Source organism: Microcaecilia unicolor, chromosome 4, assembly GCF_901765095.1.
Source record: "Microcaecilia unicolor chromosome 4, aMicUni1.1, whole genome shotgun sequence".
NCBI classification, from domain to species: domain Eukaryota; kingdom Metazoa; phylum Chordata; class Amphibia; order Gymnophiona; family Siphonopidae; genus Microcaecilia; species Microcaecilia unicolor.
Genome location: NC_044034.1, coordinates 354,566,909 through 354,584,262, shown reverse-complemented (window position 1 = coordinate 354,584,262; position 17,354 = coordinate 354,566,909).

The window sequence follows — 17,354 nt, the reverse complement described above, 5'->3', positions numbered from 1 at the left end:
CCAAAGATTAAACGAACAGCAGTATTCCATATCGTCTGAAATCTCCGAATGAGACCTTTGTTGCAGCCTAAGTACAAAAGGTTACAGTAGTCAAGCTGAGAAAGCAAAAGTGACTGAACCAGTCATCTAAACCCCTTCGTGAAAAGTTGCACTGGCTCCCAATCAAAGAACGGATCACCTTCAAAATCTGCACCTTAGTCCACAAAATCATATACGGCGTTGTCCCAGGATCTTATAGACCTGCCAATAAGAAACAAAGTCAAATCGTCAAGATCCTACCTAAACCTACACTACCCAAATAGCAAAGGACTGAAATACAAAACAACTTACGCATCCGGTTTCTCCTATATAAGCGCAAAACTATGGAATGGTCTCCCAAAAGCTGTGAAGACAATACACGATCATCTGAACTTCAGGAAATCACTTAAAACCAACCTCTTCAAAACGGCCTACCCCAACGAACCCACGTAAACCTCTTCTCTCAGCAACACAGCATGACTATAGTCATACTGGACAACACGCAACCTTCATCCCGTCCGACCCTCTACTTTAACTCATTTGATCACTATACAACCTTGTATCTGTTATCAACCGACTAGGCAAACGCCTTTGACGGTACTATGTAAGCCACATTGAGCCTGCAAATAGGTGGGAAAATGTGGGGTACAAATGCAATAAATAAATAAATAAAATAAATAAATTGATCTTGTTCAAAGTAACTGCACACACATCATAATTGCTTCATTAGAAAGAAACATTTCTTCACTAATAAAGATATTTGATTTTTCAACGTGATGGAGCAATCAACCGATACACCCAATATTTTAATTACCAGAGATAATACAAAAGTAACTTGGTCAATATTGATTGATTTTGGAATATTTTCTAAATTAGTATCAAATTTTGTTTTTTTTTAGTGTTCAGTTTCAGTTTATGAGAGAACATCCAAATATGTATTACATAAGTACATAAGTAATGCCACACTGGGAAAAGACCAATGGTCCATCGAGCCCAGCATCCTGTCCACGACAGCGGCCAATCCAGGCCAAGGGCACCTGGCAAGCTTCCCAAACGTACAAACATTCTATACATGTTATTCCTGGAATTGTGGATTTTTCCCAAGTCCATTTAGTATTTAGTATTACTGGTATACATTGTTGGATCAACTTAGTATCATTATCAGAAATGGAATTAAATAGAATCAAAACTGAGATGTATAAGATGATTTGACATTCCAACTTATAGGTGATACCATCAACTGAAAAGTCTTTGGTGGAACACTTCCAATGGGAATGACTGATAAGCAAGAATTTTGTCTTGTCTGTATTCAATTTTAATCTGACAAACTTCGCCGATGACTCCAAACACTCTAACCCCTGTCTTATTTTGGATATTACCTAATGTAACTCACCATTAAATGAAATATACATAGCTACTACTACTACTTAACATTTCTAGAGCGCTACTAGGGTTACGCAGCGCTGTACAGTTTAATAGCTATGTCTATTTCCATAAGACCCATTCCTCCTTTGGCTTTTAGGATGTATGATCTCATGTACATTGATTCTTAAAAATTACCTTATGGGCATGGAGAAGTTTTCTTGTTTGTACATCCAATTTTTCAAGATCTTTATGGGGCTAGTCTGTTACTCCAAAGCTGTATGTATGACAGTATAGCAACTGCAAGCTGATTGACGGCTGGTATTATATTCTGTGCTGTTAAAGCACTTTTCATTATCAACTTCAGGTTCCTGCAGGGTTTTTCTTTTTACTGATCTTCTCTCAGTGCTTTGAGTTAGATTGTTGTTCCTTCCTCTACTTCTTCATAATTTAGACGGACAACTGTTTTGGTGAACTTTATGTTCTTGATCAATCTACAGTTTATTTTGTATATATTTTTAGGCAATTTATTATCCAGGATTGTGGGATACTGTCAAAAGCTTCTTACAGTCAGTTGATGCTGTACTGAAGTATTTTCCTTTCAACTGTTCATCGCTTTATTCCACTGGCGTTCCTAGGGGGGCTGACACCCGGGGCGGATTGCTGATGCGCCCCGCCCCCTGGGTGCAGCACCCCCCCCCCCGATGCAGCGCGGACCCTCCCCCGGTGAAAGGACCCCCCGCGAAGGAACCCCCCCGGGTACACGCCGCTGGGGGGGGGGGGTGCCGCGCGCACCTGTCCTCCGTTGTTCCATGCTTCTTCTCTGCCCCAAAACAGGAAGTAACCTGTTCTGGGGCAGACAAGAAGCATGGAACGGAAGACAGGCACGCGTGGCACCCCCCCAGCGGCGGACCGCACCTACCGCCCCCGCTAGGAACGCCACTGCTTTATTCAGCATCTACAGTACTGATCTTTGATTCCATGTGTTCCTCTTGTTACCCTTTTCTATTGCCCTGATATTTTTAGTGCCCCTGCAAATATACATTCTGTCAGCATCTTTACACTAAATATCCTGTAAACTCTGAGCATATAGTAATCGGTCAGTAATCTGTAGGAAGAGAAGTAAAGTAGGAAAATGACCACGGACTCCAGAGATGAGGGAGATAACCTGGATACTTTAGAAAGATTTATTATTCAAAGACTCAACACAGTACTGTACTTCAGCCTGTGACCTGCTTCAGGAATCTAAAAACATATATATACTATAATAAAACTCACCCTCAATGTTCTGAAGACATTCTGAAGTCACTCAGTCACTCCCTGAAGGGTTCATGGATTCATGGTGGTGAAGCCACAACACTGACCATGTCTCTCTGCCCTGCCCTCGCATGACGGACCAATCAGAAAAAACACCCTCAACATTCTGAAACACAAAGGACCATCACAACACCGTTCCCAGGCAACACTAGGCAACGTAAGACGGACCAATCAGAGGAAACTACGTGATAATAAGGGAGGAGCATTCCCCAGCAGAACGGCTCATTATCTGTGCAGCACGGAGAGCACAGAACCACCGCTGGAACGAGAGAAGAATATTCCTGCTGTGGGTATGTGCAAAAATAGACCGGGGGGGGGGAGGGGGGGGAGAAACACTCACTCACTCACACACACACACAAAATAACTCTGTGACACATACACACACACACACAAAAAAAGCCACATGCTAGCGCCCGTTTCATTGGTTTCGGAAACGGGCCTTATTTACTAGTATATATATATATATATATATATATATATATATATATATATATATATATAAAAAAGAAAATAATATAATACAACAGTGTAATACAAACAGAAAATCAATAAATATCCATACACTATATACATAAAAGATCGTGATGGACAAAAAAACATTATTTCTTAAAAATACATATGTTGCATAATAACGAGATTGCCAATTTTGGGTGGGCCTGAACCCAAAGTGGGTGGGCACAAAATTTTCTCTCTACCCCACCCCCCCCAGCAAAATTTAGTCACACTCAGATGCATTTGTCACACAGGGTAAAGTGCTGCTTTTCAGTGCATCTGATTTCAGACAATTTATTTAATAGCCTTAACACCCTTTTCAGTGAGCTTTCAGAGGCCAAAACCTCCTGCCTCAGATCAGTATAATGCTGTTACGGTATCCTCTCCTGACCTAAGGAAGGAAGTATTGGTCTCTGAAACTTTATTAACACCATATTACTTTATCCTAAATTAAAAATAAAATTATTTTCTTTACCTTTCTTGTATGGCCATTTACTTTTTCTCATTGTGTCGCTCCCAGTCTCTAGATTCTGCTTTCCTTCGTTTTCGCTTAACTCTTCTGCCAGGGTTTCCTGGCCATTTGTCATTTTTCTCTCCTTTTTCTTTGCTTTCTTCAATATTTTTCTGCCTCTCTCTTGTGTCCAGATTTAATTCATTCTTACCATCCATTCTTTAATTTCCTTCATCTACTTATGGCTTTTCATCTTTTTCTCACCCTTGTTCTCTCCATGCCCCTTCCTCTTATTCTCCAATCTTTCACTACTCCCCCTTTCCATGCAGCAGCTCTCCTCTTTCTCTCCCCATCCTTCCAGTCTCTCCCCTCTGTCTCCTCATCCTTCCAATAGTCTCCCCTCTTTCTTTCTGCATCCTTCCATTGTGTCACCTCTTTCTCCCTACCCTTCCATCCAGCGTCTTCCCTCTTTCTCTCCCCATCCACCCTCTCTCCTGATCCTTCCATCTAATGTCTCTCTCCCTCCTTCTAACCAGTGTCTCTCTCTCTACCCTTTTCTGTTCAGTGTCCCTTCTCTCTCCACATCCTTCCAGTCTCTCCCCTTTCTCTCTGCATCCTTTCATCCATCTCCCCTCTTTCTCTCCCCATCCTTCCATCCAGTGTCTCTCTCCCCATCCTTCCGTTTTCCCTCTTTCTCTGCCATCCTTTAAAAAGATTTTAAATGCTCCCAGGTTTCGACCTAATTCATGTTTAATGTGGGATATAAATGTCATAAATAAGTAAATAAATAGATAGAAATGCTGAATGTTGAGCACCTGATTCTCATAACATGATGTCTGTTTTAGTGGCCCTTTACCAGGAGAAAAAAAATCTCTGCAAGAATATAATAACCTGCCCCTCTAAATGACACACTGATTAAGATTTATAACAAACTACTTCCTCTGTGTACATCCGTATGCTGCACAAGCTGGAATGTTTGAAAATATAAATGAGATTAAAAATAAAAATGCTACCAACAATAAAGAACAACAACATGGGATGAAGCAGCTATCGGTTTGCTTTGTGTTGAGCGAACGCAGAACGACACCTGCACGAGGAAGGGGAAACACAGATTAACCTAAGTGGCTTCAACTATTGACGTCACTTCATCTCCTGTTCTCAATGAATCCTCTTTGCCGGTAGGTGAGCTTAACGACGAGAAAAAATGTTTAAAAAAAAGCGCGGCACCGTAACTGTATCTCTCCACACCAGACATCACCGCGGAGACCCAGGCAAAGGTATCGGCCTGCTTATCTGACATTGCTGCCTGGATGTCCAACCGCCACCTGAAACTGAACATGTCCAAGACCGAGCTTATCGTCTTTCCACCAAAACCCGCTTCTCCTCTTCCTCCACTTTCTATCTCAGTTGATAACCCCCTCATCCTCCCCGTCTCATCTGCCCGCAACCTCGGAGTCATCTTTGACTCCTCTCTCTCCTTCTCTGCGCATATCCAGCAGATAGCCAACACCTGTCGCTTCTTCCTCTTTAACATCAGCAAAAGTCGCCCTTTCCTCTCTGAACACACCACCCGAACTCTCGTCCATGCTCTCATTACCTCTCGCCTGGACTACTGCAACTTACTCCTCACCGGCCTCTCACTTAGCCATCTATCCCCCCTTCAGTCTGTTCAGAACTCTGCTGCACGTCTCATATTCCGCCAGAACCGATATACTCATATCACCCCTCTCCTCAGGTCACTTCACTGGCTTCCGATCAGATACCGCATTCAATTCAAGCTTCTCCTTCTTACCTACAAATGCACTCAGTCTGCTGCCCCTCACTACCTCTCTACCCTCATCTCCCCTTACGTTCCCGCCCGTAACCTCCGTTCACAGGATAAATCCCTCCTCTCAGTACCCTTCTCCACCACCGCCAACTCCAGGCTCCGCTCATTCTGCCTCGCCTCACCCTATGCTTGGAACAACCTTCCTGAACCCTTACGCCAAGCCCCCTCCTTGCCCGTCTTCAAGTCTTTGCTTAAAGCCCACCTCTTCAATGCTGTGTTCGGCACCTAACCCTTACCGTTCAGTGAATCCAGACTGCCCCAATTTGACTGCCCCTATCGGACCGACCGTTCACTTGTCTATTAGATTGTAAGCTCTTTGAGCAGGGACTGTCTCTCTTTGTTAAATTGTACAGCGCTGCGTAACCCTAGTAGCGCTCTAGAAATGTTAAGTAGTAGTAGTAGTAGGCAGCCTCGAAGCATTGGCTGCTGGCTGTGCAGGCTCCTCCCGACTCTTACATCACTGCCCCTGTTTCGCTCCAGGGGCAGTGATGTAAGAGACGGGAGGAGCCTGCAGAGCCAGCAGCCAATGCTTCGAGGCTGCCTACGGTGCCGCGCTTTTTTTTTTAAACATTTTTTCTCACCGTTAGCGCTGGCGCTCAGTTCAGTCAGCTGAGCGCTTCTTCTTTTTGTAGCGCCGGCCCTGCTGCTCAACAGGAAAAGCAGCAGTGGCCGGCAATGGGAGCTGGGGCTGGCGCGGGCCTGGAGGAAAAGTGGGTGGGCGGGCCAGAGCTGAAATTGGGTGGGCCCGGGCCCACCCGTAGCTACGCCCCTGATTATAATAGTGTATGCATGGCTAGAGAGAAACACACATAAATGGAAATGTGTATAGACTAACCTGTTGGTGATAAATGGGTAATAAAATCTCCAAAATCATATTTTTTTAATGTAAAAATGCAAAGCATTGGTCTACAAAAGATACATTGTAAAATTTCAGCAATCATGTTCTTTACATATTACACAATATCAAACATATAAACGGCAAGTGACCGCCTCACCTGCAAATGCGCAGTAGAGACTTCCCTCTCTGTACTGCCCTCGCATCAAGACGTGATGACGTCAGAGGGCGGAACAGAGAGGGAAATGGAGTCGGAATCACTGTCGTACGCTGCCGCCTGGAAACGAACATCGTGCGCACCAACCTCCACCTTCCCCTCCGCCTCCCCTGCCCTCCTCCGCATCGGGCCCCCTGCACTGACCTGACAGCGCTTTCACACGGAGGTGAGAGGCGCTGTCAGGTCAGTGCAGGGGGCCCAGCACGGAGGGGGGAGGAAGCGGCGGCGAGGAGGGTAGCTGGAAATCTCGCCCGCTTTTATGGGCTTAACGGCTAGTATATATATAAAAAAACTAATGTAAAAAACAAAATCCAAATAAAAAACAATAGGAAAGTAAATAATAACTCAGGTACATTGCCTAGGTCTCCCTTTGGAAAAAGTACCTCCTGGATGTCTAAATTACATTTTTGCAATAGCCCAGGTCTTGGTGGACAGAACTTATGTCTGAGCCACAAATTGGGGCCAGGGCTCTTTGTAACCTCATTTCCAGCTCAGACCATTATGTAACTTTGACATTTCCTTTTTCCATGTTCATCTGTAGGCTGGACAGTCATTCTGTTTCTCTGTTGTGCTCACATACATTTCTATTTCATCTTTATGAACTTTAAGCAGTCTACCTCTAAAACATTTTCACACTCATTAGATTTAACAGGTTCTCTCCTCTGTGAAGAATTAAAAAAATAATATGCTGTAAGGTTTATCATTCCAGTGAACTTCAGTACATATTGCAAAAAGAATGAGTAGGTATATGTGTGAAACTGGTGAGCAGTATTTAGCTCACAAAGGTTCAGTCTTAGTCATTGTGACATTTAAGCATATCTCATAGTAACATAGTAAATGACGGCCGATAAAGACCACCAGTACAGTCCATCCAGTCTGCCCAACAAGATAAACTCATTTTACATGGTAAGTGATACTTTATATGTATACCCGAGTTTGATTTGTCCTTGCCATTCTCAGGGCACAGACCGTAGAAGTCTGCCCAGCACTGTTCTTGCACTAAAAGTTCTGAAGATTCTGGAACCCTAAAGAGTTACAAGATTCTGGAATCCCAATTAGTAGCAACATTCCATGTAGAACCCCAAAGAGTAACATAGTAAATGATGGCAGATAAAGACCTGAACGGTCCATCCAGTCTGCCCAACAAGAGAATCTCATTTACATGGTATGTGTTACTTTATATGTATACCTGAGTTTGATATGTCCTTGACATTCTCAGGGCACAGACCATAGAAGTCTGCCCAGCACTCTTCTTATACTAAAAATTCTGAAGCTAACGTCGAAGCCCCTTAAAATTTACACTCCAGCCCATCCATATCTATTCAGTCACGATCAGCGAATGCGCCAGACTCGGAGACTGGTGCTGAAGGGGACGGGGACTTCAGCTGGCGGGGGTTGGGGACCCCCACCAGCAAAGGTACCTGGCGGTGGGGGGGGAGGGTTGGCGGCGGCGGGAGGGGGATCAAAGTCTGGCTACGCCCCTGGTCTAAAGTCTGGTAAAGTGCACAACGGACACTAGGAAAATTCAAAGGTTAAGAAGGTCACTACAGGCTTGATGAGGTAAAGTAAGCCAAAAGGATTCCCAAATGTCCTGGAATGCTTGTCCCTGTACAGTGATGATGTCATTTGGGAATCCTTTTGGCTTACTTTACCTCATCAAGCCTGTAGTGGGAGGGGGGGTCCAGAGCCTGAGGTGAGGGGGCACATTTTAGCCCCCCCGATGCCGCTGACCCCCCGCCACTTTTGACACCCCCCCTGCGCCACCGCCCCTCCCCGGCCCTTTTGACCCCCTCCCGCCACCGCCAACCCTCCCCCCCCCTACCAGGTACCTTTGCTGGAGGGGGTCCCCAACCCCCGCCAGCTGAAGTCCCCATCCCCTTCAGCGCCAGTCTCCGAGTCTGACGCATTCGCTGATCGTGACTGAATAGATATGGATGGGCTGGAGTGTAAATTTTAAGGGGCTTCGACGTTAGCTTCAGAATTTTTAGTATAAGAAGAGTGCTGGGCAGACTTCTATGGTCTGTGCCCTGAGAATGTCAAGGACATATCAAACTCAGGTATACATATAAAGTAACACATACCATGTAAATGAGATTCTCTTGTTGGGCAGACTGGATGGACCGTTCAGGTCTTTATCTGCCATCATTTACTATGTTACTCTTTGGGGTTCTACATGGAATGTTGCTACTAATTGGGATTCCAGAATCTTGTAACTCTTTAGGGTTCCAGAATCTTCAGAACTTTTAGTGCAAGAACAGATTCTGTTTCTGTGAGTCCTGATGTCCTGCACGTCCACGTACGTGCAGGACATCAGGACTCATACAGACAGAATCCAGATCAGCAATGCGCCGGAGACCGGCGCTGAAGAGGACTTCAGCTGGCGGGGGTTGGGGACCCCCGTCAGCAAAGGTACCTTGCGGTGGAAGGTTGGCAGCGGTGGGAGGGGGGGTCGAATGTGGCAGGGGATGGTCGGCAGCGGGGGGTTGAAAGCAGGGGGGGCCAGGGCTAAATCTGCAGGGGCCCACGCCCCCGTGGCCCCACCTAGCTACGCCCCTGCTCTAGACGTACTGTACATCCTGCCCATTTTCTAACAGTTTGGGAGTGGGGAAGGGGGGGAGGTAGGGAGGCTGGGTTGTTTTCCAGTTCTGCCGAATTATATTTTTCTTCTGTAATAAAACAAATTTACACATACATTTATGAAAACCATAAATGAAAAAAAAACTCCAATCACAATTTGCTTTCTAATCTGTTGAGAAGGTCATGTAAAATGCATGGGGTGAGGTCGAATATGGGAATCTATCCCCCTCATTCTATCACTTGGTGCCTACATTTACAGATCGAGTGCGTGCATAAGGAATTAAAATACTAGAGCTTGAGCACATAAGTTGCTAATTGGCCACTAAGCAGTATAATATAAATTTAGGGCTAGATTCTATAAAGGGCGCTTAAAAAATTGATGCCGAACCCCCCCCCCCCCCCCCCCCCCGCTTACAAGGTATTCTATAAACCATGTCTAAAGTTCGGCACGGTTTACAGAATTACCACTTAAGTGGGGAGGTCGTGCGTAAATTTAGACGCCACATTAGCAGCAATGAAAATGTGGTACAAATGCACACGCCTGGATTTACACCGGCCAAATCGGTATAATCGAAATCCGATTTTGGCCAGCTTCAACTGCTTTCCGTCACAGGGCTGGCCAAAGTTAAAGGGGGTGTGTCGGCAGGATACCGAAGGTGGGACGGGGGCGTGGTTACGAGACGGCCGCCTTTGGCCGATAATGGAAAAAAGAAGGCCGGCTCTGACGAGCATTTGGCTGGCTTTACTTGGTCCATTTATTTTTAGGACCAAGCCTCAAAAAAGTGCCCCAGATGACCACCAGAGGGAATTGGGGATCACCTCCCCTTACTCCCCCAGTGGTCACCAATCCCCTCCCATACAAAAAAAAAATTATACATTTTTGTGCCAGCCTCTATGCCAGCCTCAAATGTCATACCCAGCTCCCCGACAGCACTATGCAGGTCCCTGGAGCTGTTTTTAGTGGGTACTGCAGCGCACTTCAGGCAGGCGGACCCAGGCCCATTCCCCCCCCCCCACCTGTTACATTTGTGGTGTTAAATGGGAGCCCTCCAAAACCCACCAGAAAGCCACTGTACCCACATCTAGGTGCCCCCCTTCACCCATAAGGGCTACGGTAGTGGTGCACAGTTGTAGGTAGTGGGTTTTGGGGGGGAGGATTGAGGGGCTCAGCACACAAGGTAAGGGAGCTATGTACCTGGGAGCTTTTTCTGAAGTCCACTGAAGTGCCCCCCAGGGTGCCCAATTGGTGTCCTGGCATGTGAGGGGGAGCAGTGCACTACCAATGCTGGCTCCTCCCAGGACCAAATGCATTGGATTTGGCGGGGTTTGAGATGGCCGTCATTAGTTTCCATTATCGCCAGAAACCAATGGCGGCCATCTCTAACGCCAATTTTACACCTGCTGTTGACATGATGTAAAAGGATACGCCTAAAGGTAGGCGTGAAGATGCCAACTTATGCCAGTATTCTGTAATGGAATCTGGGTGCCAGGAGCGGCCCAAGACAATCTTCTGCCGGAGGCAAGGAATGAGCTGCCACCCTGGCTGCTGCTCTGCCACCCCCCCCCCCCCCACCATGATCTGACATCTCACCCTTCCATTCCTTCCCCAGCCCCCTTCCTCGAACTTAACTTTTGTTGTTGTTGTTGTTGTTTTTTAAAAGGTGGCAGACCCTTCTCTCTACTGCGGCCCACCTGTCTGAAGTAACTTCCTGTTTCATCTGAGGCGGGCCGCGGTAGAGAGAAGGGGCCGGAACCTGCGGCAGGACAGCCTATGGGAATCGCTGCTGCCGCTGTCGGCTTTTTAAAAAACAACAACAAAAAAGGTAAGTTTGAGGAAGGGGGTTGGGGAAGGAATGGCAGGGGGGAGGTGGCACCTCAGGCCTCTGCCTCAGATAGCCTAATGGTAGGGTCGTCACTGCTGGGTGCCAAGAATTAGTGCTCAGCAAGCTTAGCCGAGATTGGGTGGCAGAGCCAGCCGGTGGTGGGAGGCGAGGATAGTGCTGGGCAGACTTATACGGTCTGTGCCAGAGCCGGGAGTGGGAGGCGGGGCTGGTGGTTGGGAGGCGGGGATAGTGCTGGGCAGACTTATACGGTCTGTACCAGAGCTGGTGGTGGGAGGTGGGGCTGGTGGTTGGAAGGCGGGGATAGTGCTGGGCAGACTTATACGGTCTGTGCCCTGAAGAGGACAGGTACAAATCCAAGTAGGGTATACACAAAAAGTAGCACATATGAGTTTATCTTGTTGGGCAGACTGGATGGACAGTGCAGGTCTTTTTCTGCCGTCATTTACTATGTTACTATCTTGGTGCCAACATTTTGGTGCCAGTTATAGGAGACTTGCTCACTATATAACTGGATGAACCATTTTGGTGTTTATAGTGCCTTTGTGGATTTTTGTTTTTTAGAGGGGTGGGATTAGGAGCAGAGCTGGGGTGGGGTTGGGGCAGGTGTATGGGTTCTTCCTCCTCAAAACAAAAAGGCATTCCGCTGCTCCTGACTGTTGGGTGTCACTATTAAATGGTAACATAGTAGATGACGGCAGAAAAAACCTACACGGTCCATCCAGTCTGCCCACAAGATAAACGTATGTGCTACTTTATGTGCATACCTGACCTTGATTTGTATCTGCCATTTTCAGGGCACAGACCGTAGAAGTCTACCCAGCACTGTTCTTGTACTAAAAGTTGTGAAGATTCTGGAATCCTAAAGAGTTACAAGATTCCGGAATCCCAATTAGTAGCAACATTCCATGAAGAAACCCCAAAGAGTAACATAGTAACATAGTAAATGATGTCGGATAAAGACCTGCACAGTCCATCCAGTCTGCCCAACAAGATAAACTCATACGTGCTACTTTTTGTGTATACCTTACCTTGATTTGTATCTGCCATTTTCAGGGCACAGACCGTAGAAGTCTACCCAGCACTGTTCTTGTACTAAAAGTTGTGAAGATTCTGGAATCCTAAAGAGTTACAAGATTCTGGAATCCCAATTAGTAGCAACATTCCATGAAGAAACCCCAAAGAGTAACATAGTAACATAGTAAATGATGTCGGATAAAGACCTGCACGGTCCATCCAGTCTGCCCACAAGATAAACGTATGTGCTACTTTATGTGCATACCTGACCTTGATTTGTATCTGCCATTTTCAGGGCACAGACCGTAGAAGTCTTGCCCAGCACTAGCCCTGCCTCCGCCACCCAATCTCCGCTAAGCTTCTAGGGATCCTTTCCTTCGGAACAGGATTCCTTTATGTTTATCCCACGCATTTTTGAATTCTGTTACCGTTTTCATCTTCACCACCTCCCGCAGGAGGGCATTCTAAGCATCCACAATCCTCTCCGTGAAAAAATACCTCCTGACATTTTTCTTGAGTCTGCCCCCCCCCCCCTTCAATGTCATCTCATGTCCTCCAGTTCCACCGCCTTCCCATCTACGGAAAAGGTTCAATACCTGTCAAATATTTGAACGTCTGTATCATATCACCCGTTTCTCCCCTCCTCCAGAGCATACACTGTTCTCACCAAAGTGTGGGTGGAAAGTAGTTCAGGGTGACTGAAGCAATGGGAAGCAGTGGCGTAGCCCAGGTGGCCCATCCAAAATTCTAGCGCCCTTGTTATAGCTGCGTGGGGATCTTCAAGCCCCACCAGCTGCAGAGGTCCTCCAGAGGTAACACCAGCTCCCTTTCCTACTTGCTCCAGCAGCCAGCGCCACTGTGTATGCACAGCTGTCGTGCTGGCCTCTCCCTGCTGCACATGCATGAAAACTGAGTATGCACAAGGTGGTGGGGCAGAGCAGCAGCATCACGGTTGCCAGATGGGCGGTTTTCCCGCCCAATTGGGCGGTTTTCCGCAACCCGCTGTGGAAAACTTTTGCCTGCGGCGGGTTGCGGTTTTTTGGGCTCGTTTTGTTTTTTCTGTGCGGGTTTTGGGGCGGTTTTTCGGCTGGCGGGGGGTGGGGCTAATGGCGACAGAGGCGGGGTTTGTGACATTTTGGGCGGGGTTTGCTGACATATTGGGCGGGGCGATGATGGTGGGGGCGGGGCTGATGACGGCGGGGTGATGACGGAAGGGGTGGGGCTGATGACGGCGGGGCGGGGATGACGACGGGGGTGATGACGGCGGGGGTGGGGTGATGACGGAGGGGGTGGGGTGTGTGCGGTTTTTGGGCGGGTTTTGGGCTGTTTTGTGTGGGAATTTTTTTTTTTTGGCAACCCTGAGCAGCATGTGAACAGTGCCCCCAACAGGAGCAAATAGGAGAGGCAGATGTTCTTGCCTCCAGAACACCTCTGCAGTTAGTGGGGCTTGGGGATCCCCGCCAGCTCAGGTATTTAATGTTTTAGGAAGGGGGGGGGGGGTTGTAGAGACTGCATGTGCCCACCCAGTTTGCCCAGTGGCCCATCCAGAATTTGAGGTCTGACTAAGCCTCTGATGGGAAGATTGGGACTGTATTGTTATAATCACATTTACTAGAATCAATAGTAGTAGATGTCACCCAGCTAAAGCAATTCTAACTCACAGCCTTTTCACATAGTCCTGTCCACTCTCCCAGATTTGCTCAGATTGGCCCCCAAAAAGTGTGTGTTTGTGTGTGTATGGGGAGAGGGATATTGTATCACACACTAAAAAGAGAAATAACAGAGCAATCAGGTACATAAGCCAGAAACGCATTTTTTTTCAAACACCTTAACTAGGTCTGAAATAACTGAGAACTGAACATTTTAACACAACACAGGTTAAGTGGAAGTTCAGGTCAATTTGTGCAGACCCGGCTCCCCTACGGAGATGCAAAACATTTACAACCCAGCCGAGCAACCTTCCCTCCTTCTGCTGCATTATTCAGCAGCGCCCCCTCCCCTGCAGCTGTTGGAGGGGGGCGGGGGGGTCCCTAAATCTCGGGGAAGGCTTTGAACGCCGACGATCAACTAGTGGCAACTGGCTCTACCTCCCACGGACCACGGATTTTTGAGCACTTCTCAGTGCTGTTGCAGAAGGATCAGCTGGGAAGGAGGGTGGGGGGAGACAACAAGCAAAGGCGAAGATATAGCCCCCCAGGGGTTGGGGGTGCCCCGGGGGAAAAAGGCTGAGGGATCCCCGACCTGTAGGTGGAGGAAGCCCAGATCTGAGGAAGAAGCTCCTCCCTTCCAGAGAGGGGGAGAGACACAGAGGTGGAGAAAGGGAGGGACGAGGGAGAGAGAGACACACACACAAGGCACAGAGAGGTTGGGGGAAGGAGAGAGAGAAAGAGAGAGATCCCCCCGGAGATCGGCTAGGTGACAGCTCTCTAGCAGCACCAGCAACAACAACCCAGGGCTCTATCCAGAGGATTTACCGCCTGTCTCCCCCCCCCCACACTTCACCCCCACCCAGAGGGGAGAGGCAGACCCCGCAGGAGGTGGTCGCCTGCTTTACTTATCGGCTTGGCATCAGGAGTTTGCTCGCCATGGCTCTGATCATGGAGCCCGTCAGTAAATGGTCTCCGAGTCAGGTGGTGGACTGGATGAAAGGTAAGAAAGGGTTAACCGCCGACCCCCGTCTGCTCCCCCTGCGCCGACTCAGGGGGGGGGGGGGGGGGGGGGTGGTGAGGATCAACAGGGATGAAGGGAAGAAAAGTGCGTAGCATTGCTCCGAGCTTTCTTTTAAGAATGGGGGTGGGGGGCTTCCTCCTTCTTTCCCGGCTGGGGCAGGTGATGCCGCTTTGCCCTCGCAGATACAAGATCTGATCTGCAGTGCAGACGTGCAGCGGTTGTCCATATATGTGTTCATAGAAATACGTATAGACGCATATTTCTTATGCTGATCTTCGGCGTGTTGGTGAATTCAGTGTAAACGGAGAACCATGTATTTCAGCGGTGTGATTTTACAAAAGGTATTTTAGAACTACTAACCTCCTAAGTGTCCCCCCCCCCCCACCTTTTTGGGGGGGAGGGACGCCTAAATTGGCGTTAATCAACTCATCCGATTATCAGAAGATTTTGTCAGGCACTAGCTTATTTCTTTTCTGTTATAAGTAGAAAGATGTTCAGGGGGAGGAGGGGTGATGGGATTTTTTTACCCAGGCTTGGGCAGGAAAACTTTCATGCATTCAGCTGCAAAAACTGCACACGCTTAAGGTCTTGCTTTTTTAAAGCCCATCTCAGGGCTCTTTCGGGTGCATCCTTTTGCTGGCTTTTGATAAAACAGCCATCTGTTAAACCGGGAGCCTGCTGGCAGTTTTGAAAGAGCAGGAATACATTTTTCGCCAGGGAGCTAGTCATTTCTAGGTGGCAGGTGAGGGAAATCCAGCTCAGCCCTCTCTTTCCTTTCCCAGGGATGCCCTGGTTCTCAGCAGGAGCTCTGTTTGGATAGCATGAGCTAACCCCATCCACCCTCCTTCCCAGGTAATGCTCAGGAGACCCTTCTTCTCTGGGATGCACCCCCAAAGACTCCATTGACTATTGGGTGAACTGCAAAAAATCCCAAATCATTTTCAGTTTTTATTTACAGTGGGCATAAGATGTTTTACAGTGAAATATCAGGCTGTCTGTACTAGTTTAAAGACCGTATTAAGTAGAAGACCCCCCTCTCCCCCCTGCTCTTAGATGCCAGCTAAGAAATGACCAGTAAATGGAGGCCTTACTGTACAATGTCCTAATGCCAAAGAAAACACTGCACTTGGACTAGATTAAGTACAGATAACGCTGTTCTTTTCTGTCACAGTACATTGATAAATTGTTCCTTCCCCCAATAATAAGGAAACATGATTTAAAGCTTTTGATATTTACTATATACGGTACAGTCACAGAACAGCGCTTGCTAAGATTTGTAACTTATTGCTGGTTTGGTGTGTGGTGGGAGGGGGGCTCGACCCTCCATTTTCCTCCTGCTTCTTCCTACTTCCAGCCACAGGTGCCAACATTTCAAAATGATCGAGGATGCCAAACCTGATACAATTTACCCCTCCCTGGACACGGTGAAGGAGCTTTCTTACTACTGGCCGTGCTTAGCACCCACTGAGACAGCTCCTGTGTTTCCAGCTCAGTAACCAGGGCCTGGATAGGCTGGAAGAGAGGCAGGAGAGAGGGAATGTGATCCAGACGATTAAATACCTCAGTGGCATTCTGGTACAGGAGGTGAGCCTTTTTCAAGTGAAGGAAACCTCTGGAATGGGAGGGCTTAGGACGAATCTGAGGAAATACTCTTTCACGGAAAGGGTGGTGGATGCGTGGAATGGCCTCCCGATGGAGGTCGTGGAGACGAAGCCTGTCTCGGAGGTTAAGGAAGCATGGGACAGACATGTGGAATCTCTTAGGATAAGGAGGAGTTAGTGGTCACTGAGAATGGGCAGACTGGATGGGGCATACGGCCCTTATATACAGTTTTTTTTCTTACATTTGTACCCCGCGCTTTCCTACTACTACTACTACGATTTAACGTTTCTAAAGCGCTGCTAGGGTTACGCAGCGCTGTACAATTTAACATAGAAGGACAGTCCCTGCTCAAAGAACTCCCACTCATAGCAGGTTCAATGCGGCTTACATATTATATACAGGTATTTATTTGTACCTGGGGCAATGGAGGGTTAAGTGACTTGCCCAGAGTCACAAGGAGCTGCCTGTGCTTGCAGTGGGAATCGAACCCAGTTCCCCAGGACCAAAGTCCACCACACTAACCACTAGGCCACTCCTCCACTAGCCACATTCCATGTAGAAACCTGCCCTTGCAGCCGCGCAGGCTTCTGTTTCTGTGAGTCTGACGTCCTACATGTACGTGCAGGACGTCAGACTCACAGAAACAGAAGCCTGCGCGGTGATCTGCAAGGGCAGGCTTCTACATGGAATGTTGCTAGTGGAATAGCAACATTAACATTCCATGTAGAATCTCAAATAGTAGCAACAGAATCTCCAACAGTAGCAACATTCCATGTAGAATCTCAAATAGGGAATGAGACTTGATATGCTGCCTTTCTGTGGGGTTTACATATTATATAAAGGTACTTATTTGTACCTGGGACAATGGAGGGTTAAGTGACTTGCCCAGAGTCACAAGGAACTGCCTGTGCCTGCAGTGGGAATGGAACCCAGTTCCCCAGGACCAAAGTCCACCACTCTAACCACTAGGCCACTCCTCCACTGGAGATAATGCGTACTTATTCAAGTATGTGTGAGCAGTGTGTTCTAGGCTCAATGTGGCTTACATATAACCGTTAATGGCGTTACCGATTACGGTCTGAAGAAATACATGGTATGAATGAATACAAAGTGATATTGTGGTAGA